The sequence below is a fragment of the Ptychodera flava genome, assembly GCF_041260155.1.
Source record: "Ptychodera flava strain L36383 chromosome 23 unlocalized genomic scaffold, AS_Pfla_20210202 Scaffold_23__1_contigs__length_28996876_pilon, whole genome shotgun sequence".
Taxonomy (NCBI): Eukaryota; Metazoa; Hemichordata; class Enteropneusta; family Ptychoderidae; genus Ptychodera; species Ptychodera flava.
Window position 1 is genome coordinate 1,057,123 of NW_027248277.1, and position 27,111 is coordinate 1,084,233.

Genomic DNA, 27,111 nt, shown 5'->3' on the forward strand with positions numbered 1-27,111 from the left:
TTAGTTGACGAAGTTCCAGTCAAGGAAAGATTTGTCCCAAAAGCTCTGTGTGCCATGTTCAAATGCCTATCACAGTGAAAGACCATGACCTAAAACATATCCAGACAATGCCTAGGCTTTAGTACCAGAATAAAAGTATGCTGTAAGCACGAATGTTATGAGAACTTGTAACTGCTAGTTGCACTGATACAGATAACCTGGTCAAGATTTTGCAACTCTATCCATAACACAGTGAATTGTGTGCATGCACAGGTGCAGTAGGACAAACATATGTTAAACACTCAAATTGGCGGATACAAGCAATAGTTACACAGAACTGCTTGAAGATTGGCTTCAAAAAGCCCATCTAGCAAATCAACTTTCAAAAAAATTGAAATCTGCAAAAGTAGAAGAGGCGATTCCGATGAACAATTTAATTTTTCTTCTTGGCCTTACCCCTGGTATGTTGAAATTTTTTGTGTTGACTTTGAGAGGTTATAGACTGGTGGTCTCATCTGAAATAATGAAAGAATCCATACTGTGTGTTTTTCATGGTACACATTTAATTGGCAATACCAATTCTGATCAAATGTGTGTGATCTGGTGTGATTGATATTTTTTTGCCTCAACTAATTAATTCTTTTTTCTCTCTTCCCTTTCAGGGTGGCACAATGGAAAATACCAGAGTTATACATATACCAAAAGTAACAAGTGATTGTACAACCATGCAGTCTGCCTATGCCAATATAACCAGTCAGTGCAATATAACTCCAAGTAACAGCGCCAAAGTGAACAGTGACAATGTAGCCAAAGTAACAAGTTGCCATGTTAATGAATCCAGTTAAGATGTTAATGTACCAAGTTCCCATGTCAATGTACCCAGTAACCAAGTTAATGTACCAAGTACCATTGCCACTGTAAGCTGCTACAATACCATTGGCAATATTACCAACCAAAGTACAATTACCAATGTAACCAAAAGTACACCTATGAAAGTAACCAAAAGTGTCATTGCTAATGTAAGTGCAGAGTACACAAGTAACAGTGCCAAAGTAAAAAGTGACCAAGTAACAAGTGACAATGTAGCCAAAGTAACAAGTTGCAATGTTAATGTACCAAGTTCCCATGTTAATATACCCAGTTACCAAGTTAATGTACCAAGTACCATTGCCAGTGTAAGCTACTGCAACACCATTGGCAATATTACCAACCAAAGTACAATTACCAATGTAACAAAAAGTACACCTATGAAAGTAACCGATACTATCATTGCTAATGTAAGTGCAAAGTACACAAGTAACACTGCCAAAGTAACAAGTGACCAAGTAACAACTGACAGTGTAGCCAAGTAACAAATTGCAATGTAGCCAAAGTAACAAGTTACCAGGTAAATGTGTCAAATACCATGTCCAATGTACAATGTATTCCAAGTCTCACTGTACCACAGGTATCAAGCATACAAAGTAAGCCAGTTAACAGTGGACCACAAAGATTTATATCAAAGATTACTAGCAATACAAAATCTGTGAATTTTTCACATAGTACCAAAGTTGATAATTTGGTGAAGAACAGTACATGCCATACAAACAATACAAGGAGTAAACTACATAATTTCATCAATGTTTGTGATCAAACAACTGCAGGTATTCCATCAATCATTCATGGTAGCAGTCACCAAGGTAGCAATCTGTTCAGTGTACAATCTAGAGGAAAGCAGTGTACATGCAATGCTCTGATTTTCCTTTGCACATCCTCCCAAAATCAACCATGTACACAGACTGATTTAGACTTAGTCCTTCAGATTGGAGATGAACTTTATCAATCTGTTATCAGTTATTTACAACAACAAGGAAAGAGTACTGTTCATGGTTTCCTGATGTTTGATGACTTGCCTAACTCTGTACTGATTTCTCCACTCCAATATACAATAAAACATGGTAATACACTTACTGGTATGATTGATTTCATAGCTTGCCCCGATGGAATTTTCACAACATTAGTAGCTGCCATAAACAAAATATTTGCAAAATACACAACAAGCTTGCTTATTGTGAAATGTTACTGTATGGCACTTTTCAGAACTGTACAAGGTCGCTATGGTTTATTTGATTCACACAGTCATGGCAAGGATGGAATGGTGGAAGCAGATGGTTCATGCATTGCAGTATATTTTGATACATTGGAAGAACTGTGTGCCTTCATGTTCAGATTATTTCATGGTTGGAATATTGATAAATATTCTGAATTTGAATTACAGGGGTTAGAAATTACCACCACAGATATTCATACCCACAACACCAACCAGCTAATGACTAATTACTTTGCTTTTCAAAACGATAAAAATGTCCTTCACCAAACAATGCAACCACTCATGTCTTGCTCTGAGTTTTCTGAAAATAAGACAAAATGGAGGAAAAAGAGTAAAAAGGAGAAAATCAAAGCTTGTGTTGAAAAACTCAGATCAAAATCTCATTTTAAATTAGCAGAAAGAGAAAAAGACACAATCAGAAAACAAAAAAGCAGGGCTTCTCACCAAAGCTATACATCCCAAACAAGAGAGTGTGAAAAACAGAAAATAAAGTAAAGAAAACAGAGGTATATTAAGAAAGCGAGACAAAATGAAGATTTCAAAGTCAACGAAAGACGTAAAAACCAACAATGCAAGTTGAAATTACGGCAAAGTGAAGAGTTCAAAGTGAAAGAAAGGCATAAGAACCAACAATACAAGTTGAAATTACGGCAAAGTGAAGACTTCAAAGTCAAAGAAAGATCTAAAGACCAACACTACAAAGTAAAATTACGACAAAATGAAGAGTTCACATCAAAAGAACGATACCGAGATCATTTATACAAATTAAAAGCCAGACAAAATAAATGGTTTCATGGACAGGAGAAGGAATACAGAAAACTATACAATGCTTGGGCTAAACAAAATGAAATAGTTAAAACAAAGATCAACAAGCAGAAACAAACATACATTCGCAAAAGGCGACAAAACCCAGCTTAAACAGGTAAAGAAAGACGGCTTGATGCCAAAAGAAAACGACTTTCTAGTATGAATAAATACCAAGATAGAATTAACATTAACAAAAACAATTGTTTACAATATGCTGACGAAAAATCTAATACTAGTCATAACAAAACTCTTTCACAGTGTGTCAACAATTTCCTTCAAAATGTATCTGTTGGACCAATTTATGTGTGCTCATTTTGTCACCAAACTTGGTTTAAGCAGTCCATCGTACCTGCCTCTCCTATAGCACACAAAACTGTTTTGGCTTATCAGTGCCTGACAGGATATAAAACAGTTGATAACAAAGAATGTTTATGTAGAACATGTCTCAAACTCGCTGTGGTAAGGGAATGAGCGTGAGGTAAACTGCATCCAACACAGCATTAAAACATGACGTTAAAAATACCCGTTGGCTTACGTAGTCTGAGGCGCAATGGTGTGTGTGTGTGGTGTGTGTGTGTGTGTGTTTCTCTGTCTTTATATTTGAACTCTGAAACTACGAAGTTGTTGATTAAGCTTCTTTTTACACAAGTTAACCAAACTGTATATTTGTGACCATATTTTCTTTTACTGATATATGGACAATGAACCCGTTAAAAAAGTCTCTAACGATAAAAATCTTTCGAGTCTCTTTCGTTTCAAAGTAATTTAATTAAATAACCACTGCCATTTTATACCGGCAATGCATGTTTCAACATAAACACATCCTGGCTCTGCTCCTTAGAAAACATAATATGCGGGCGGATTTCTCACGATTCATATCTCTCGTCATACAGCAGATGTGACCGAACAGGTCGGTTAGCTCAGTAGGTTAGAGCGTCGTGCTAATAACGCGAATGTCACGGGTTCGAGCCCCGTACCGGCCAGTTGCTTTTGATCGATGAAAATCCACAAACCCTACTACTTATGACCATGTACATTACGTCGTTAAGATAATACATAGAGATATGGACCGAACCGCTGTTCCACGGCGCTCTCCTCGCAAGCGCGTAAATAATGAAGAGATCGAACATCAAAACAAGAAGAAAAACACGGAAGATGTGAACAGGGTAGAGCAAGAATTATCGGGAAGTGACAATCCGATCTGTAGACTTAACAGAATAATATCAACAGCCTTCGACGAGGGATTTCAAGTATACACTGCCCAGAAAAATACGTTCTACGTTCATGGATTTACCGATTCCTTCGTAGATTCGTTCTGTGGTGTGTCTACGGAAGTTATTGGCGATGAATGTTCAGACATTTTTAGGAAATACAAGACGCTATTGTCCATATATCAGAACGTGAGGAGTAAGTCGGCCTGTAAATTGCCGCCCACCCATTTTAACAGAGTAATTTACATGCTGGTCATGGGAGGCGGATTCCTGTTGAGAAATAATTCGAAGAAGAACAGTTACGTTCAGTATGACATGAAAAAAAATAAAATAACGCAGTGTTCTCACCAAAAAGCGATCGCTTACACTTCCATGCAAAGCGTACCCGGGTGCCCCACCCACTATGTTAAACAGGACGGGTCAGACGTAGGAGGTCGTAAGAGAGATGCTAGAAATTACACTGCGTACGGGGCGTTTAATTTCATAGTAAAAAATAAAGAGAGTTTCGTTTTTGAGGGACTGGAGGTAGGGCAAATCGACGATCTCAAGGATATATGTATGTTTTTTATGATGTACGAGAAAGGTACAGTTTACCATCTCCTGCGATACGTCCTGGACACAAAAACAAAAATGTCGGCGTTCTATGTAGTGCTCTTGCAGTCAGTCTGTGCAATGGTCATGGTCGACAACGAAAAACCTTGGTCTGTTTTACGATTATATCCGTACTTGTGGAGTTATGTCTGTGGAAACTGCACAGAAGCTTCTAAGGTTTCCAGTAAAAGTCACTGCGATCGCAACGTGCTATTAAACGCGATAAAAACTCTGTACGCGGAACACGGAAATTTAACATTTTTCATCGATATTTTCCCTGATTGTGTCGGCCCTCCCGTCGGGACTACGTCAGAGCTCTTCGAGGCATTGAGAAATGCCATTCAGGAAGCATCTATGGCGATAATGAACACGTTCCACCAACACAGAAATACAAGCATGCACATTAACTTCGATCAACTCTTTTGCAAACTCGCAAAATTCATCACGGAGGAAGGAGAAATACACAGGGTTCTACCCACTGGGGTAGCCGCAACGGCTATACAGGAACTCAAACGCACGAGGCTTCAGAGTGACGACATAACTGCTAGTTTATTTGACGATTCGAAAAATGGAATGTTGAAATCTGGTCACACTGAAGCGAATATCGTGGCACTTGTGTACAGCGGGCTTTGCGACACGGGATTTGTTCAAAAAACACGTTATAAAGCAGTAAACGTGGGATCGATCGTCGACACAGAGAACCGCAGATACGGTATGTCAGGACTAATGACAGAGAGGAATTATCGCTTGGCAAGGGGTGCAGATCCATTGTCACAAGAAAATAACGCGTCTAACATAGAATTAAACGACGGGACCGAAGAAGGCGAAGAGACACATTCTTACGATATAGGCGAAATAACCCATGTCCAGCCTCTCACGGGCTTTCGCGACATGTCCATTGACGATTTAATTCACAGGTCGTTCAGGGTATTGGGAGACGCGGAGAGACTTTCAATGGACTCTGAAGACGTCTCCCTGTACATGAACAACCCCTCTGTTTCAAATCCGACGACAGAAGACCACCGCGGGGTCACCGTGGATGTCGGCGATATCTTACAACAAAAAGTAGTCACAGAGACTGATAAAAAAGATAATCGTGACGTGGAAGAATCGGTCGAAGTCGCTGGAAATGACGGGAATCAAAGCCAGGTTGATGACGATCAAACTCTAATAGACAGCAACGACCAAAATCTAGAAAGTATTGCCGTTATATCCGAGGACGAAGAAGAAACATTCTTGCTCGCAAACGCGGACGTAAGCAACGATGATTTCAGTATTATTGGCATAAAAGAACCTGTAGTTTATCTGACCGACGTGTGTAGAAGCGAGTCGGCACGTTCCGACAAAGATGAAGGGCAATTGAATACGCCGGTACCGACTGTGGTTACGCCCTCTATCACAGAAGCTACGCAAGATGACGATGAGTGGGAGGTTGACATTTTACCTCCCACTCCAATCAGTCCAATAACTTCGGAACCTCGTGGCAAGGAAAACGCCGACGCGCAGTTGAAAACATACACCGACATGATCAAACCGATCAGAATGCCGGAACGTCCAACGTCATCCAGTGAACATTCAACGCCGACACCGAGAGATGATGGCGCACCGAGGGAAAGAACACACCGTGAAAGAGAATTAGAGACAAAAGTACGGGAGCTAACGGAGACTGCCACAAGTTTGCGACGCAGTAACGTAGATCTCGATAAAGATAATAAAATGTTATTAGAAAAATGTAACAATGTCGTCACAGAAAGGGGGAAATTAAAGCTTCTCTTAGATGAATCTCATTCCGAAAAAGAGAAGGTAGAACAAGACATAGAAAATATGAAAAAAAAGTTGAAAAAAGCAACCGGTAATTATTACATTAAAGAGGGAGAAATCCAAATTCTCAAGGACAGTTTGGAAGAGTCTAACATTCAAAATGGTCAGTTGAAGCAGAAATGCACCGATGTCGATAAAACACTTTCTGGACTAAGGGCCGAATATGAGCAGCTGGAAAGAGAACACCAAGACGCGTTAAATAGCAACAATGAAATGGAACGCACCATTTCTGAACTGAGAGACGAAACCAATAGATTGGAATTGTTGACACAACAAGAGAAAGAGGGCCAACACGGTTCGAAATTAATTGAGTTGCACGAGGAAATCCAGACAAAGAACTCAACGATAAACGAACTGTCTCATAAATTACGACAAGTCCATGGCGTGCAGAACGAACTACAGGCCAAATGCGAGCAACTGAATGCCACACACGAAGCCGACACAAGGGCTCTCGAACGTAAGGAAGACGAGCTCAGTAAATTGAAAGGCGACTTAGAAAGTACGCGATGCGAAGTTCAGGCAAAGGAAATAGCAATAAACGAAGTACAGAGTAAATTTAACGAAAATAGAGAGGTGCAGCATGAACTCATTTTTCAGTGCGATCGATTGCGCAATGACAATAAAAGTCTTCACGAGGAAACCCAGATATTGAAACAGAACCTTGAAACGACAGAGCAAAAAGAACAACAGCAATCAAAAAAATTCAATGAGATCAGCCAGAAAAACGAAGTTACACTACAAGAAATGAACAATAGAAGTGAAGAGCTTGCTGAAAGTCTTCGGACCGAAACCGCCAACGTACAGAAGCTACGAGTCGATATATTGGATCGGGAACAAAATATCAGAAGACTTAAAGATGAACTGTTGGAACGAAACCACGACGCGGAAGACTTGCAATCAAAAATTAAAAACAGAGATGCTGAAATATCTAAATTGATGCAGGAGCTAGACAAAACCCGAAGCGCCACACAATTATTGACCGGGAACTTTACAATTGCAGAGAGAGAAGTTTCCCATCTTAAAGAACAATTAAATGATAGTGGTAAAAAGCAAGAAGATTTGAAAAAAAAAATTGGAGATGCCACCAGAGAACAAGAGAAACTCGTCGAGGAAAACAGGGTAACAAATCAAAGACTATCAGAACTTGAGGCGTCACACCTTCAACAGGTCAGAAATTACCAATACGATATTGAATCTTTGAAGGCCGATGCCAAGAGAGAAAAAGAGCAACTCCGTGTCGCACTGACCGAAAGTGAATCACGGGAACAGAATCTAGTGAAAGAAATACAGGGCGCGAATAAAAAACACGATGAATACGTACAGAAATTGACCCAAGAAACGATTGATGTGCAGGAGAGACTGGCACGGGCAGAAACCGAGGGCAGAAGAGGAAGGTCGGTAGATGGCAATACGAGCATTTTAGAAGAAAATGCCAAGTTGCGTCAAAACATATTCGAGTTAGAAAGACTGCTCCGGTCGACCGAGTTGAAATCCAAGACCGAAAAAAATGAGTTGCAAATGGAAATACTGTGTCTGCGGAATGAAACGGCACGCTCTGCTTCTAACAACGACATCAATACTGAAAATATAGTTTCACTGGAGAAAGAAATAGAGTCGTTAAAAAGTAAGTTAATGGTCAGCGAAGACAACTTAAGGAGTGAAAAGAAGGATTTGTACTATGAAATAGACGATTTACACGTTGCCATAGACAGCGTCAACCGCGAGTTATCAAATGAACGAGGGGAGCATAATTCGACAAAGGCACATTTGAAGAACAAAAAATTTGAGCTCATACGTACTCAAGACCGCTTGGCGCAAGAAACGCTTCACAGTGACGAGCTTCGAAAGACAGTAAGAGATCTGGAATTAAACACGAGTGCCGTTGACAAGTCCGAGTCGACAAGGAAAGTCGACAGATTAAAAGCGGACTTAGAGGACAAAAACAACAAAATAAATACCATTGAACGCGAACTGATCAAAAAAGACGGAGAAGTTAATCGTTTAAAGGCTCAAATTGATACTTTTAAAAGAAACGAAGGCAGAGTTTTAAGCAACACGAACAGCTCTATTCTTGAAAATGAATTGATGCAAAAGCGTCGAGAGGTCGACCGTTTGCGGGCTGACATTGAAGCTTCAAAGAGGAATCAAACGTTATTAGAACGAAACATCGCAGAAATAAAAAGCGAGTGTAAGTTTTTATGTGGCACGCAACGGCCCGTTCATGACGACATTACGAACGGCGAGATTCAGTCACTGAAAAGAGCATTGAGAGATAAGGATTCGGTACTAGATAGATACCAAAAGGAGGTGGCAGTTTTGAAGGAGCGCTTATCATCGTCGTCTACCGCAGCTCAGCGACGGCGCACGATCGAAAACCAAGGCAAGTCCCCAGTTATAGAACAGACCAGGTTTTATGTACCTGGGTGCGGGTGATTTCATGCCGTCCACGAGCACGTGACAAAACAATTCGTCGTGGTACTCCTGCAGTTTTGTGCGGGCCGTTGACAAGAAAGGTCTAGAGGGAACACCCCAATGCTTTCAGTTGAAAACAACATGGCTTTTCCTAATAAACCACCTGAATTATATTTGCATAAGCTTGAAGAAAGACTTATTGCACTGCGCATTCCATTCATGCAAATAAGGTATTTGCCAAGGGGAAATCAACAATTACTAGCCGGAAATGTTGTCAATGTTCCATGTGATATTAATCCTACCATCAAAGCTTTACAACGCCTACTAGATGACTCTGCTACAATTGCTGTTAAAGTTTAAAAGAAGTTATCATATTCAAAATGTGATTACACTGAAAATGTAAGACCTAACAAAGTTTTACAAGCATTGCGTTCGTTGTTGAATAATAGACAACTGTATAAAAATGCTGGGATATATATAGATAAAACATGGCTAGAGACAATAAGAAATCCTGACAATGAAGACATGCTGCAGTTTGTACAGCAGGATGAACCCAGGCCAGAAAAACAACCAAGTGAACAATCTAATATGTCTGATACAGATAGTGATTCTGACAAATTTAGCGAAATTGATGACAAAGACTTACCACAATGTAATATGGATACATTGCTAGAAGAATCACAAACAAACAATAATTTTTTCAACCTTTGCCCCTGGACAAGTTCAAAGACCAGTGAGTATATTTCAGGACACTGATGCAGAATACTTGGCATTCCCAACAATTTTTTGTGGGCAACAAAGAGCATGTGATAATGATGAAAACTGTCCTTATTATAGTGATATTTGTAAGTGGGAGCTAAGATGTGTTGACAGAAGAGTTGCTGAATCTATCCCTAATATATTTTTTAAACTGAAAAAGATACAACTTAAACAAATTACAGACAAAGTACACTTTGCTTTGCGCAGATGTAAGCCACAAACTGATAAAATCACAGTAGGTGATCTGCTCAATCCTGATAAAGTAAACAATCTTATTAATCTTGATGAAGGTTTCTATATCTTTCGAGTTTGAGAAACTCTCCACCATACCTTGAAAAGCGTAAAAAAGATGTGTTTGCAATGATACGACAGCTTGGACTACCAACATGGTTTATAAGCCTTTCTGCAGGCGATACCAACTGGAAAGATTTGCACACAATTCTTGGAAAACTTGTTGACAACAAAGACTACACAGATGATGAACTTCATTCCATGGATTGGAAAACAAACAACTAGATTACTCCAGTCTGACCCTGTGACATGTGCAAGGTTTTTTGACCACAGAGTACAACAGTTCATAAATAATGTCCTAAAAAGTAATCTGCATCCAATTGGTCATGTCAAAGACTACTTTTACAGAGTTGAATTTCAACAAAGAGGTTCTCCACATATCCATATGGTTGTTTGGATAGAAAAAGCACCTAAACATAATGAGCAATCAAACGAACAAATTACAGAATTCATTGACAGCTATGTGTCATGTTCTACTGATGTTCCTGATGACCACTCACATCTACTCAAGTTTCAAATGCACAGACACTCAAAAACTTGTCGACAGAAAGGTAAACCAGTTTGTCGATTTGGATATCCTTTTCCACCAATGTCTCAAACTCTTATTTTGGACCCATTAGACACAGATTCAGATGAACAAAAAGATTATGAAAAAAAATATGAGAAGATCAAAACTGTACTTAATGACATAAAGGAAGGCAAAGACATATCATTTGACCAGTTCCTTTCTAATGAATTAAACATGTCTCATGATGACTATATTAAAGCTATTCAATCTTCACTTAATGCAACAACTATTTTCCTACAAAGAAAGCCTTCAGAAACAAGAGTTAATGCATACATGAAAAAGTTGTTACAAGCATGGAGAGCTAATCATAATATCCAATTTATACTTGATCCATATGCATGTGCAATGTATATAGTCTCATACATGAGTAAATCTCAGAGAGGAATGAGTGCACTTTTAGACAGGGCATGTAAAGAAGCAAGAAAAGGAAACATGGATATCAAACAACAAGTTCGTCATATCGGAAACTGTTTCTTGAACAGTGTGGAAATAAGTGCACAAGAAGCTGTTTATCTTGTTCTCCAAATGCCATTAACACGTGCATCCAGAGAAGTTATATTCATAAATTCCTCACCACCTGATGAAAGAATTTATCTCTTGAAAAGTAAACAAACACTGGAAAATATGCCTATAAATTCAACTGATATTGAGTCAGACAATCTCATTAAGCGTTATGCTCGCAGGCCAAAACAACTTGAAAACTGGTGTCTTGCAGACTATGCTTCTAAATTAGATGTCATTTACCCAAAGAGAGACTCAAATTACTCAAATGATGATGACCACAATGATGATGATCCTGATAATGTATCTGACAGTGAACAAGACATAGAATGTAGCTCTGACAATGAACATATTAACATCACTCTTAAAAATGGAATACAAATTAAAAACCGCCATACACCAAAGATCATTCGTTATGTAAAGTACAATCTCAAAGTTGATGCTGAAGACTTCTATAGAGAAAAACTGTTTTTGTTTATACCATGGAGAAAAGAAAAACTCACCTCCTTGGTTCATTTCAAACTTACAAAGAGGCATATACCTCAAAATGTCCAAGAATCAAAAACAAAATATCAGAATATGAACATCATGCTGATATTCTTGAAGAAGCCATACAACAGCAATCAAACCAGTGTCTAGATGACGTGCCTCTATATGATCTCCTCACTCCAAGTGCACAACAAGTTGAAAGAACAGATGCTGAAATTGGATCCAAACAAAGTGAAAGTTTTGTATACTTTGATCCTGACAAATGTAAAGAGCACAGAAATTATGACATCGGCCCAGACATTGGCCTAGCAAATAGAAATGTTGATGATAATGTCACCATAGCTGGTCGCATACCTGACACAGAATATCTTCACTTAGTTAGATCACTGAACATAAAACAGAGAGAAATATTTTATCACGTCCTCAAATGGGTAAAAACAAAGCAAGAACCATTTTACATATTTTTGACTGGTGCAGCAGGTTGTGGCAAATCAGTAGTTGTCAAAGTAATATATCAAGCACTGCATCGCTATCTTTGTTCATCAGAAGGACAAAATCCAGAAGAATGTCGTATTTTATTATGTCCATCTACTGGCAAAGCTTCTTACAACATTAATGGATGTACAAACCATGCTGCTTTCAAAATTCCTGCGTGTCAAGGTTTTGAATATAAACCCCTTGAAAGTGACCGACTAAACACTCTACGTGTGAAATATAGAAATTTATCTGTTGTCATTATTGATGAAATGAAATAGTTAAATCTAATAACAGTTCATTGCAGCTGTGGGAATTCTGAAAAAGAGGTGTTCGAATGCAGGCCCATATCATCGTGGCAGTCGTGGATGCGCACAAATCAAGGCGCAAAGACTGTTGGGAGTCTATGCCTGTGTATTTGCTGCAAATATACCTTCACGCATGCGCACTCGTTTGCCAGTGTAGTCTGCCAATATGAGCATGCGCAATTGAGTTTACCTGCACGTGAATGTGTAATCTGTACGCTACGTCTCGTGCTATAATCTTGTCGTTGAGCTTTGCATGTTGAACGAAACTGGAATTACTGCAGAGAATACTTTTCAGGACATCACAAGTCTGCGGTTTGCTACCAAACTCCCTGTTTCTTAACTTCTCCCTACATCTACGGTGTTTGGGTCTTTGGGGAACTTAGTCTAATTTAAGTTGTTGTAGATTAATGAGAGTAGTTGTAGAATTAGTTAATTATTAGTAATGTATCAGTGCCCCTCCCCTTTCTGTCATTATCATGGCATACAGTTAACCAGCCGCCAGGGGAGGGTACTGACACACTTCAGTCGTTGTATTTGAAATAAACTACCCCCTACTTGACTCAAACACCAGTTCATCTCATGCCTTTATTTCTGTATCCGTGTACGGATATTTTCCCCCTTTGCCAATACACGCACATCCTCTCAGCGTCCTATGATTTAAGGTGACATTAAGATATTAATGACGTTTAAATCAGGGGAACGCGTAGCTGCATGGGTAATCCCCTAATCTCTGGCCTATCTCATTTACTCATTGCGGATTACCCAATATTACTTGCGTAGATAAACAGAGTGAGTCCCTAAGGTAACAAGTTGGACGTTTAGGAAATCCTTTCAGAAAGTTCACGCCGCCTGTGGCCATTTTGTGGAGTATAAGCTTATACGTACATGGCGCGACGGTATGCAGTATTTCTACTGTACATCATTGCTAGATAGTATGCGATGGAATTTTGCGTTTCACGTCGTTCAATCATTCAGATGGAAATGCCGACCTTCTCCAAACTTTGAAAAAATCAGGGTGACAGACTTTGGAATGCTAACTCTTGTATAACAATGACGTAATTTAACGAGAAGACATTTGTATTCGAGCTCGGCAACATTTTTTGATTTGAGAACTCTCATCATGGCGGATTCACTGAAACAGTAAGTATCCAACAATTTTTTTATATGTCCATGTAGCACTTGTACAAAAATAAGCGAGTCCACAGGCCTTTGCCTTTGGCGAATCAATTAAAATGGGTTCGTTTGCATGGTCAACAGAATTGACAGCTTTATTGTTCTTTTTGACTTTAGTGAAGTCTCTGTTTTCTTTTTTACCAAGCAGAGGTCTTTTAATTTCAGAATTTTCATCAACAGATGTGATTTTGCGGGCAGACTCTGATCGTTGCTCTTTGTTCTAAACAAAGCAAGTTGACGTTGAGGCATTGCTCAAATCTGAGGTGTTAATTTCTTGAGTATTCACATGCTGATATGACAAATCACAAACATCCTCATTTGCATTTTTTCCAGACTTTCGCCAAGCTCTGTAAAACCAGAATTATATTCTGTCATGCTACCTTGCGCCATTCTGAGTGAACGAGGGCTCATTCCACCAATGATAAAATACTTTTTAGCACTGATAGCAGTGGTAAAACGGGCTCCTAAACCAACATTTTTGAAAATCGCCAAGTCGATTTGAACGTACCTATCTAAACTTAGTCCGAAACAGTCCACTTTGTTTCAACGACCAAAGTCCAAATTTCGATACAAAGATAACGAAAGGGTCTGTAGCTCACCTATTGGTGAAAATATGTAAAGGTTGATGATGAAAGAAATCCCTAAAACAGCAATTTTGAGTGTGATGTGCGCAAAATATTGCATTAGGGCAACAGGGCTCCATACGCTTTGCTTGATTCAGCGGAGTCAAGGTGCGACAGGCGGCTCTTTGAAATATATCTAGAATCATGCACAGATAAACTGATACTGAAGTAAAGGTATGTCATATTTCTTTCCTAAATTATGGACTAAAACAGACTAGGGTGTTCTAATAATGCTCAATGTAAACCAAGGAGTCCAAAAAAGAATGCGATGACTTCTAGCAAATGCGAAGAACGTTGATATCATATGCAACGAATCGCACAACTGTTCATTACAGTTGCAGTCATCCAACGTCTGTTTTTTTTTCAAAACTACTCATTTTCTGGTGCAATTAACGTACACACGTTAGATGATACTTATTTTCAACTCACTTTTCTCAATAAATTTCACTTTTGGACCCTACACATTATATATTTTCTGTTAGCCTTATATCTCAACATTATGAAAAATATGTCAATTTCCAAAATCACTGTGTCTGTGTCCATTTCGCTCAAAAATATGCGTTTTTGAGTTTTTTTACCTAAAAAAATTAGGTGTTCAATGACTATGGCGACTTGAGATCCTTGAACAGAAATCAACAATTGAGTACTCTGGGAAAAAACGGTGTCCCATATTTTTTCTATTCGCTTTGGCTTCAGCACAATAAGGAGTGAAAGTAACAACTCTTGGTTTTTGAATAAATTACCGGTTTCGTTCACTTCAGCAAGAATTTCTCTTGTTCCATAAATATTCCCGAAAATCTGAGACACGTTTTACAGATATGTATTGCTACTGTGACCTGGTAAAAAATCAGACCGATCTGTGCACCCTACTCCAACCTAATTTTCTTTTGAAGTTACGCTTGTCAGGCCAAAATCGGAAGAGAGATAATCAAAGAATTGTGTAAACACCCTATACGTACAAAAATCGATCGTTGATATGACTTTCGGGCGATTTTTATTCATGTTCACGAGATTGCATCAAGTAGGAGACTAGATGTTTTGTATTTTACATCAAATACCCTTCCGAATATCATAAATGGCGAGAAAATTGGGAGAAACACACACAGACTGTTGAGATTTACGTGTAATGAGGGCGGTTATTTACATAACAAACACTGCCACGGCTAATCTGTTTTTTCTCAAATTTGAGTCTAAGCTTATTACCGTAACTGTAAACGGTTGCCAAGCTCTGTCAACCCGTTTCTTTTTAGTTTTGAAGTATCTTTTACGCCCGTCGGAGGCGAATTGCAATATTTTACGTTTGCGAGAGTCTCAGTGAACCACATTGATTTCAACATCGCGGCGTCACACAAGCCATGGCGGTGACTATTCAAGTTCGTCATTCGGCCCGTGCGCATGTTGAACTTCCCCTGGAAGATGAAAATTTATGCATTCGCATCGCTTGACACGTCCACCAGTTATTCCCAAATTTGTTCACTTATCGCCGACCTTCACATCGGAATGAGCGTACTGTAGTAGACAGACTCTGTCGCTGACTTTCATGTTGGAGAACTTACTTCGGTGGAGAGAATCTGATAATCAACGAGCTTCCTCGTCGGAAGAAAGACTCGCTTTAGTACGACCCTAAGTCAGACAATCTGAGTTTTGTTCTGGTAGCTCCATGATCTTACTGCTCTCTTCTTACGACCACGCTTACGTTTTACGCGTCTCTGCCTTCCGCTTGTCACTACAGAAGCCATTATTAGAGGCCATGTACATTATTGTAAACAATCCACCACTCAACGCCAATGTTGGAAAATATGAGATCCCACCCATCTATGGCGACATCCTGGGAGTCAGTGGACAGTTCAATTTCCACACTTAACACATTTTCTGTGACGATGAAACATTTTCACACCTCAAGTTGTTCGCACCTCCAGCTGTTTAAATGCCTGTATTTGGATCTTTCTGTCAGATCAAGTGTGGACACTGATGAAGGACAAGCGATTTGTTCGGAACATGTCTGTTTTGCTAATTCACTGTGGAAGAAGAGAACTTTTCTGTACTTCAATTATTATTAACGTCACGCACACAGGACAGTGAAAAGTATGCGCATGCGCGCCGGACAAGATGAGAAAAATTAACATAATCTGTTGACCTTGTGTGGCTATCCTAACTAATCCGTAAACAGTTAAGACAACCGAATATAACAGTACGTGTAGTTCGCAAAAAGTCTATTTTATTAGTATTTTAAGCATTTCTTAATACAATATTGTCTCGACATTTTTCCTCATGTAAAGGTCATATGGTACGGACTCCAATTTTGAAAAAAACAAACAAAATCTCTGTAAAAATGCATTAAACGTGTGTCTATACCTTAAGCTGAAGAGTGCATATACAGATGAATACAGTGAAGAATCCATTGCTTGTATTCAGCAAGCCTGTTTTCATGTGGATTCGTGTGAATTCACGTGTATTATTCTATAATACAGACAACTCATTAGTGTAAATTTATCTGTATTATTGCATTTGATGCAGAGTGAGGTAATATAGAGGCCCGACATAATATGGCAGGAGGAGGAGGAGAAGAACATATAGAACTCCAGGGAGGAGTCATCTCGATGCTTTTGTTGAAAACAGGCGTGACGCTTTAAATACGGTGTCCAAATTCGGAAAGTGAAGTAGTTTTAGTTCCCAATACTTCGATCTGGTTTTTGACCCCATAATATTGGGTCACAGAAAATAGTTGAGTAGTTCAAAACAATGCGGGCCAAAAGTATGCCTTAGTGTACGGTATTCCGCGAAGCATAATTCCTATCGAACAGCGCTTTCAGCCGGTCGCTATTGACAACGGCGAACATTGCACCAATTTATTTTCAATAGATTATCGATCAAAAATCTGCTTGTGTGCCGCTCGTGTGTTCAGGTCACGTCATAAACATTTCCACAATAACCCGTATATATTGACTTATATACTTTAACATCAACGAATCTGTTGGTTTCTTGTACTCAAATTAAATTGACGACACTTTTTTCAGTTTTGGTGATACTTTTACGTTTCAGCACATTTTGGCGCACTTCGGCGTAGTTTGGCGCCATTGTGAACGGGGAACTACACGCGAGTGAGCGAGACAACAATGTATCAATTTCGGATAAAAGAATATCGATCGATAACTTTCACTGCGCAATAACAGTGGAGATTCTACGCTCGTTCGCCTCCGTTCTGTGTTATTTTTGCAGTTTACTGGAATTTTTATAGTTGATTTTCGCCAAAATTTGGTACTAATTGCAACGCACAAACACACACAGACATACAATGTTTGGCAGTAAAGGAAGTGCTTTATTAACCGCGCAACAGAACACAAACTCGCTACAAGGAGTAAAGCACCTCAACACCTACAGTAAAGAAACAACAGTAGGTATTGAAAACAGCAGTAAAGTGACATAACGTGAACAAAGTTCAAGTGTGAAACATACGGTGTATCAATAATTACAGAGCGAGGAATGAGCTATAAATGAATGATACAAGGCACAAGGGCGGGAAATATAGGGTGGGAGAACGAGACAACAGCAGCCAAGCAGTCAAACAGATGCATGCTGGGAAGAATTTCCTATGATAGTAGACTGCGGGCGCTAATATGACAGCGGTGCACTGTAGAGAAACCTGCTACGTGCTGCAATTACACAAATTTAGTAAACAAAATTGAATACAATTGCAACGCACAAACACACAGACATACAATGTTTGGCAGTAAAGGAAGTGCTTTATTAACCGCGCAACAGAACACAAACGCGCTACAAGGAGTAAAGCACCTCAACACCAAGGCAAGGCCACCAAACAGAGTATGGCTGAGGCAAAAAACTGGTTTTTGGAAAGTGAAATGGAGAAAAAGTGGAGGGAGGAACAAAGTGACGGGGAGGAGAAAATTGCTGACTGTGGGAGGCTTAAGGCAAAAGAAGGCCCATGGCCTGGGTAACGGCAAATCTCTGAGAGGGGGAATGGAAATGTAACCTGTGTAAACCATGGACTTCCAGTCTCCCTGAAGCTTAATTAAGGACTCAGGAACTCCCGCCATGGCGGCAGCCGTGGCTCCGCCTCTCCGGAGGCTGTGAAAGGAAAAATCTGAAGTTGAAAGGCCGATTTGCATGCAGAGCTGTGAGGGGAACTAACTGGCCAGAATGAGGCACGACAAAGGTGGGAGAGCCAGCAGGGGCGGGAACCACGGATAACATATTGCAGTAAGCGCGAACTGGGCAGAGCTGGGAGGCTGGAACCGCGGCTACGGGTATGTGGTGCAAAAAGTCATGTTTCTGTCTGGATTTGGACCACTGAGTGGTAATGAGCAACCCTTGTGAAGTAAATTTTATGTCCCCGCGAGTAAGATGTTCGGTAGGAGAGAAACTGGAGGCTGAAGCAGGGACTAGGTTTGATTTCCAAAGGAATGAAAAAAAAGGCAATAATAATACATGCCCAGATGGTTGCGTCCATTGGAACAGTAGTGTCCAGGCAGTTGTACATGGATGCTAGGTGAGAGGGCAAAATTGGCTGGCGAGGGTGAGGGGTCTGAGACATGGACTTGTCCAGTCCTTGCAAAGTGAGGCGGAGATCGAAGGTATAAATGTGTGAGTGGGGGAAACCTAGTAACTTGGACCATGTGCAAATACCTGCCACGTAGTTCCGAATGGACCTAGAACTACGAAAGGACCGGGCTAGAAAGCAGGCAAAGGCTGACAGAATGAGACCGTTAGCTGGAAATGGCTTGATACACATGAAACTAGTGAAATGCAAATAAGAGTCTAGTTGACTCTTTAAGTTGCGGTATGTCCCTGGACGGAATGCTGCGATCTGAGCTGACCGAACTTCTTGTTTGATGATGGCCCAGCGGTAGCCGTTACCTGTAAGAAATCAAATGATATCATTCAGGTGAAACAGGTGTGGGTAAACAGGCATCTGGTACAAAGTAAGGTGACTGGTGAGGCCATGGAACCGTTTCTGATGAGTTGCAGATGTGTGCCACCGAGACAGCTGGTCTGCAATTGCGTTATTCCTGCCAGGGAGGTGAGTGGTGCGAACTTGAATGTTGTGGTTGGCACAGACGAGCCAGATGTGCCGCGCGATGAACAGTAAGGTGTGTTCTCGACTGCGTCCTGAGTTGAGCATACTCACAACTGCCTCATTATTTTGTGTCTCTGTGAAGCTGGAGATGCTTGCCCTGAAGTGAGGTCGCCCAAATGCGGATGGCAACGAGAATCACAAGCATTTCTAAAATTGCAATGTTTTGGTGTTTCCAGGTATCTGGGAATGTACTGTGGAAGTATTCGGCGCTGTTGCCGGCCAGCTGACGCCATCCGCCACACCCAGTACTGCATGCGTCAGTTGTGATGTAGCTTGGAGTGGACCAGATGCTTTGGGGTATCATGCTAATTCCGTTGAATTCGTCCATGAACAGCAGCCACCACCGGATATCTTTGCGAAAATCACTGTTTAATCGGATGTGGTGATGCTTGCGTTTGGCGGATCGTAACAGGAGGAGCATGCGTGATATAAAAAGTCTTGATGAGCGTACACATTCGGCGACAAATGCTAATCTGCCGATGAGCGACTGAAGTTGTGTTTTTGTGCACCGTTTCTTGTGTGCAAATTCCTGCAGCGTAAGCTTGACTTCGGACAGCTTCTGCTCAGGTATACTGATGACCATGCTCTGAGTATCGAAGGCTTTTCCAAGAAATGTCAGGCGTGTGGTAGGAGGGACTGATTTATTCTCAGCTAGAGGAAACCCTAACTTTGTGATTAGGGATGTGAGCTCCTGAAATGCCTGATCGGCTATATGCGGTTGCTCTGCCCCGGCAAAATCGTCAATGTAGTTAACGACGTCGTGACCGGACTTCCTGTGGATGTAGGAAACTGCGTCGGTGCATTGCTGACAAGCCATTGCTGAAGTGTGTAGACCAAAGGGGAGCTTAGTGTCAAAGAAAATGTCCTGGCGCCAGGTAAGTCCAAGTAAGTGATAGTCGTGAGGGTCTACCGGTATCCAACGGTAGCAGCGGCGAATGTCACATTTGTAGAGCAGGCAGCTGCTGCCTTTATCGTTAATAATGTTAATCAAATTCTCTATGGACGGATACCTGAGCTTGCATGATGAACCGAGGTATGTTTCGATGGGAATTCCGTCATTAACTGAGGTGCCATATGGGAAAGACAGATCCATGACTGTGCGTCTCTCGCATGAATCCTTCTTGGGGACCGATGAGAGCGGCGATGTTGCCAGTGGGATGTGAAAAGGGTTCTCCCTGAAGGGGCCGAGAAGTGCTCCATATTCCAGTTCCTTAGTTATGTATTGGTCCACGTGGGAGGAGAACTGTATGGCCGAAGCGTGGTTCCGAGGGTATGTCGTGGGTAGTTTATTGTCTACATAGTTAATGGGCCATCCGAATTCCAGGAAGTCTACAACAATCTTATCGTGATAGTCTTGTAAGGATGCACGCCAAAGTGGTATGTCGAATGTTGACGGCACGGGAATACGCATGCCCATGAAGTTAGGGCGGTATGACTCGTATACCTCTCTGTGCGCCTTTAACCAATGAGCTGTGTTCGTGTAAGGCATGGTAGGCCATACAGGTGGTGGTGTGCAGGTGCTGTGATGAGGAGCAGATGTTGGCGCCGGTGGGCTGCATGCCAGCTGGGGGTATTTAAAATCGGGTTGAGGCAGCTCAATGTGGGAGAGTGCAGTTTCGGTACTGTGATTGTCATTGGCTAGAAAACACTCATTGTCATTGTGTGGCTCCGGTACGTAATGTGCAGGAAGATCAGGGCTATAAGTACACAGTCCGGAGGTAGTCTCAGCTGTTGATACGTAGGTAATGTCTGGGTTTGTATCGCTGATACGAGTGTCAGGAGAATAGAAGTAGTCACATGGGTCTTCAACAGAGGAGATATCTGCAACGGTAGCGACTGCAACGGTGGCGTCTTGCTGTAATTTTACTGCAACAGTGGCGTCTTGCTTTGGTTTGGCTGTAACAGGGGCGTGTTGACTAGGTGTTACTGCAACGGTGGCGTCGAAGTTGGAGATGAGAGTGCGTCAATCGGTGTGCTGCTGATTTTGGGTTGAAGCTGGTTTGTGTGGGCAGTCCTTGGGCGGGTGTGCAGCTTGTATATTGCGTATGCGTAGACAGAAGCGGCATACGTGCATCTCCATTTCCCCCGACTCGTTGGTGTGGTTGCCCTTTAATTTACATTTTCCCTGTTGGTATGGTGCGCAGTACCGGACTCGTTGTTTGGTTTGGTCGGAGGTGTTGGATTTTGTGTGCAAACACCGTGCTCTCTCTGTAGTGAAGTCATCGCCCCATGATTTTGTGCCGTTCTCAATGGCTCGCAATGTTTCAGCATGGTATTCCCTGATTTCAGACCAGCTGTACACATCTGCAACATGCAACAATTCGATGAGGTGGTCTGCACGTTGTTTTGCTGTGATTTTTGGCTCAACGTGGTTAATGATATACAACTCCCCGCGAACAAGGGCGTTGAGTGACAACTTTGTGTATGACAGGTCATCGGCCAGGGTACGTTGTATTTGACCAGTCCTGAAGATTTCCTAACAGCTCTGGATTTGGCCTTTTTCTTTTTACTGACTCTCTTGAAAGTCTCATAACCGTTCTTCTTACCTGCTGTGTTGCTTTCATCGGAAGTAGATTCACTCGATGATTCACTGCTCGATGAACTGGACGAAGTTGCTACCAGTTTTTTCATGTGTTTTTTGGCTTTCTTGGTGATTTGTTTGTTAGTGCGAATGTCCTGTATGGTGGTAGTACTGCCGCTGTCAGGCTTCACTTTCGAAGGAGTAGCCGCCTTCTTTAGCTTGGTGTTCTTGGCTATTTCTCGTGCCAATTCTACTTCGAGTTCGAGTTGTTTATTTTCCTGTTTCAGGGCGTCTAACATCTGTTTGGGTGACTCGGATGCGCTCGGAGAATTCCATTGCTGTCGAATCACCTTGCGTGTCTGACTGAGATCTCTTTCACCGGTTGTAGAGAGTGTGGCTGGCTCTGGTCGAGGAGAGACAGAGGAGGCGGCCATGCTTGCTGTGACGTCACCCAGTGCGTCTTGGCGGGAATACGTACTGGAGCCCAGGTCAAACAGAAAATCGCCTTGTTCACTGGCCTGTGGGCACTTTTTGCCGGATGGGCCGATGTGCCTGTTCAGTGGGACTTGGCAAGTTTTACACAGTCTCTTTGGGCGGCCGGACATCGTGATCGGAGATAAAAGAAACGGCTAAAGTGGGTACGTGATGCAGAACGAGACAACAGCAGCCAAGCAGTCAAACAGATGAATTTCCTATGATAGTAGACTGAGGGCGCTAATATGACAGCGGTGCACTGTAGAGAAACCTGCTACATGCTGCAATTACACAAATTTAGTAAACAAAATTGAAGACAATTACAACAACCTGACAGATTTTTGGTCTGTGCAATTTAAGAGACCCTAATCGATTAAAGTGCGTCAATATAAGACCGTGATTCTGCATATGTAAACGCCGCAAGATCGCCATTTTATTGAGGGCAAGAGCAAAAATTCAGCGATCGAAAAATAAAGTGCAAATAACACAAGTTTCGTCGAGAAATTCAAAATCTAAAACTACAACAATTTTTTATATCAATCAAAGAATCACCTTGCCAATTTTTTTACTATCATTGGTTAAGAATTGTGAAATTTGAAGGAGCGAGAATTGTACAGTCTGTTCAATACATTAAACGCCATTGTTTTCTATGGGAAATCGAGCTGATCAGACACGTCGTAACATGAAATATACTTCTGAAAAAAAACGTTGGTATAACTTTTTCATTTCGCTGTTATTTTTTATAATATTTAGTATGACACATCTAATGAAGGGTAACTAAAACTATGTGTTTTTATTTTTTGTTTCCCTCATATTATTTATGAAATGACGAGTTGATGATTGTTTTGTCGTTGACTGTGTTTTTACTTATTTTGCATATAACTGTTATCGCTTACGTATTTTTGGAATTCCTATGTGAAATTCTAGCTACAATATTACCATTGTAAGGGCAGGCATATATGGAAAATAGAACGGTTACTCTTTCATCGATATTTAGCTGTGCAGCAAAGAAATACGGCAACATTTTCAACAAGACGCGGGAGGTGAAATTGATGCGCACTCAACAACGTATGTGTGGCGAAAAATTTGGGACACTGTTACCGTACAAAAAAGGCGTCTTTTGGTCGTAATGAAATGTTGCAAAAAATATAATAAAGCACACGGTGTTAAAATTTGAGGGACAAATACTTCTTGATTTGAGTAATTGTAACTTTATTGAATGTTAGCATGATCAAAGAACAGAGAAAGGAGACAACAAACATGACTCTTTATTGAATTCAGAACGAGAATCTTAAAAAAATTAAGAAGTGGTATAGCCATTGCTGATGTTAATGTCGTGGAGGATGGTTAACTTTTTGGGGTTTAGAAGATGAAATATGCTATTAGACTGACTCATACCTTCATCACAGTCCATTGGGTTACCTATCCATCGACGATAGGTTGTCATATCGAATTGGGTATTATGCTGACACCCGTCTTCCAATTAATTGTCAGTGAAAATGCACAGCCGATTGCAATTTAACAAAAATTCAGATGGAGTATGAAATTATTAAGGATGACATCCTCGTGAGAGATACAGCCGGGTATTACAACCATGGTAAGAGTATGTGTATGAACATGTGCATGCACTTTAGAACAATCCCATTCAATGAACCAGACACAATTACCAAAAAAAATGTTTATATACCACGTCATAGCATGAGATGTATATACTAAAAAACAGAATCAGTCAGAACTGCAAAGTGAACTATTTGTAAATCCATTCGTTATCTTTTTTGTAATGATTGAGGGTATCGTGAATAAAATATGCGCACAGAAGATGATACCAGACATTTTTGGTATGAAACACGTCGGTATTTTGCAGAAGATAAGGATTGGTGCGAAATTGATATTAATGAAGTAACTTTTTTGGAAAAATTAACTTCGTCTATTTATTGATCTAAGTTGCTTTAAAGATATTGAATTTCTTGGAAATGGATTAACTTGAAATTCAAAAAAGGAGATACATCAGTTGAGGGTAGCACCGCCGCCCATAATGACAAAATATTTGCTCAGGTTTATGTTATCAGCAATGCAATGGTTTCTGTTGAGAAGAGTAGACTAAAGTCTATACTATTTTAGTCAGCCAGATCCCACCCGATTGGTCTAGTTTATGCCAGCCATTTGGATGTGACTGGATCATATAATTGTACACGTTGGCATCATTGGGTGTCATCATTATTTTACTGCGCCTTTCACTTCTGATCTCATCGACTCTTCGTGCAAACTGAACGAAATGTGTCTGTTCGGGTTCCTGTTATTTTCCAAAAGATCCTTATAATTTTCAAAATTAAGATGTTTACGAACTCAAACATTTTTTATTCCCCTATTTTTTCGTGATAGAAGATGAGTTACGAAAAGTATACACTTTCGAACGAATGCTGACGAATTCGGAAATACGTTCCCCATTCAATTCATCTTTAAATTTACCTATCACCTTTTTGTTTATCTTTTGGAAATCGACATCTATAGCGGAGCTCATCCCACTTGCATCATATATCGACTCCTTTCCATTCTGTTCTACATCTTCTCGAACTATATCATTGAAAGTTGTGTCAGGGGAGGGGAGAGGTACACTGTAAATGAAAAAATCGGTGTCTATGTAGGCTAACATTATACCCGGGAATTTATTTTGAAAGTAATTGTAATGTGTTTCATACATGAAGCACTGTCTGGGAAATCACCATCCTCTTCCCTAGTTAAGATAGTTATATGCATGTTTCATCTTTGGATTGTACTTCAGGATTTTATCACGACGTGACAAATTTAAAGTCTCTGTACATCATAACATCTTCTATTGTCTTGCCAAACATTGAATTATTCATAAGTTTATAGAAAGTCTTTTCAAAGTCTGTATTTCCCTTTGTTCTCATTTTAGTGTTAAAGTCGATATATTCAGCGAGACATGTTGCTTCTTTGAAAGCAAGTACCCTGTGAATCTTTTTCAGTTTCATTCCCATTCTTAGATAGAATTCAATTTACCTGTAATGTAAGACATAATTCTCTCTGTCGATAACACTCGTGATTAGTCTAGAACCATGGCGTGGAAATTCATAGTAATATAGTGATGCAGTGTGAGAGGTTGTCACCATTTTCTTCATGTAACTTTTCTAGGTATTCTAGGTCTACTTTTAGGGGTTTGGAAACGTCTTGCGATTGCACTTTCTTCCTCTAGTGCTGTCTCTGTTTCTTCCCTCGCCAACCAATAAGTTCCCCTACTGGCATTGACTGGTTCATTGCAAATCCATAGAGATCGTTTGCATAAGATACTTCAGTAGCTGGATGCATCTGCGACTGCCCTGCTGTAGCTCCGGGTCGGCGGGCCGCCACTTTCGGATGATTTGTTGTAAGTAATGAATATTGCAGTGATTTATACCATCTCGAATTCCCCTCTGAAAAATGTCATAAAGTCATCTGCTCCTAATCCAGAATAAGTTTCAACATATTGCCCATGAAAACCAACATGGCATCCAATATCAGAACTGGCATTGACATATAATGTGACAGGTCTAGCTTATATGCTCATAAATATGTGTCTCTGAAATTTTCAAATATATTGGCGAGGAGGACATCGTTTTTCACAATAGAATTCCATATAGACCTTCATCACAATAGAAGTCCATATAGACCTTCAGAGTCTTTCATTTAACTTCATTCCATACATCCAGTGCATGTTTATAATCAGTCTCAAAGATCTCTTCTTCAGTTGTTTCGCTATAAAATCTCTCTCTCTCTCTCTCTCCTCTCTCTCTCTCTCTCTCTCTCTCTCTCTCTCTCTCTCTCTCTCTCTCTCTCTCAGGCAATCTTCTTCCAATCATTGGGGAGAGTCTAAATAGTCGTACGGGAAGAAACCCAGTCCCCACTGAATCTCTGGATTGGAAAGTGATATCATCCATACATCAATCCTCTGGAACAGTCGCTGCTACTTCGCGAGCAACCCAGAAAATGATTGAACGCTGTCCATCAACTGATTTGAAAAGAAATGTTTCACGCCTTCCTCTTCTTACCCGTGCCCCTATCAATATTGAGCCACTACAAATAAATTTTTTCCTAAGGCCCATAAGTCCATTGCCTTTTTTAGCTGTACTTTATTGCTCTAGGGAGTAACCCTTCAACTCTCGTCAAGCTTGTGTAACATTTTTATAACAAAACAACGAGCACCCTTCGCAATAACAAGTAGAAGTATCCCCTGTAATTCCATGTGTGGCAACCTTCTCACATGCAACGCAGGTCGGCGGTCTACAACAGCTTTGCGGCAGCATTTTAGAGAGAATTAATATGTGGTAAGAGACACAATTTCTGACAGAACGATCCATCAAGTCCCGACCACGTGTGGGCGAGTGATGTAGCTACGAGTGAAAGGACAGGCCGGAAGCTTGGGCGCCAATGGGAACTCGCAGTCCTGTATGGAACTTCAGTGCACCTTCAACGCTACGCCACACTACCGGACCGGACGTCAGGAACAGTAGCTCTCAGGTTTAGTAGTTAGACACCCTTGTAGGATAATCGATAACAGGCATCCTGTCCTCGTCCTTCGAACCGTGTAAACTTTACTTACGAATCTGAACTTCCGGCTGAATCGAAATCGTGCTTTAATAATCTCACACACACGAGTGTAAGTCAATTTGTATGAGTGATTCTTCGCTGCTTGGAAGGACGTTTATAGTTTGGATCGTGGGTGATATTGGTTCGAAAAGTGTGCGATAGTTATTTCCCTACAATAAGGCTTAGAATAGCATGAGTGTTTGTACAAGTTGTCTAACACTGAAATGCTGTTGTATTATTTTGGTAGAATTACAACTAATTTCAGATTGACGTTTAGTGCTTACCGAATTTTACTGAACTGTTGTATTGTTTAAATATCAGTTTTGAGCCAAGCCTTGCTT

The 27,111-nt window shown here is 40.6% G+C and overlaps 1 protein-coding gene and 1 non-coding gene across 2 annotated transcripts in view; one reads left to right on the forward strand and one right to left on the reverse strand.

Annotated features, from left to right (window-relative positions):
• The window catches only part of LOC139124272 (uncharacterized), a 118,068-nt gene that overhangs the window by 85,385 nt on the left and 5,572 nt on the right, over positions 1-27,111 (reverse strand). The window lies entirely within an intron of this gene.
• Positions 3,785-3,858, forward strand: Trnai-aau (transfer RNA isoleucine (anticodon AAU)). The gene has a single exon. It is a non-coding gene; the product is annotated as a tRNA-Ile (tRNA).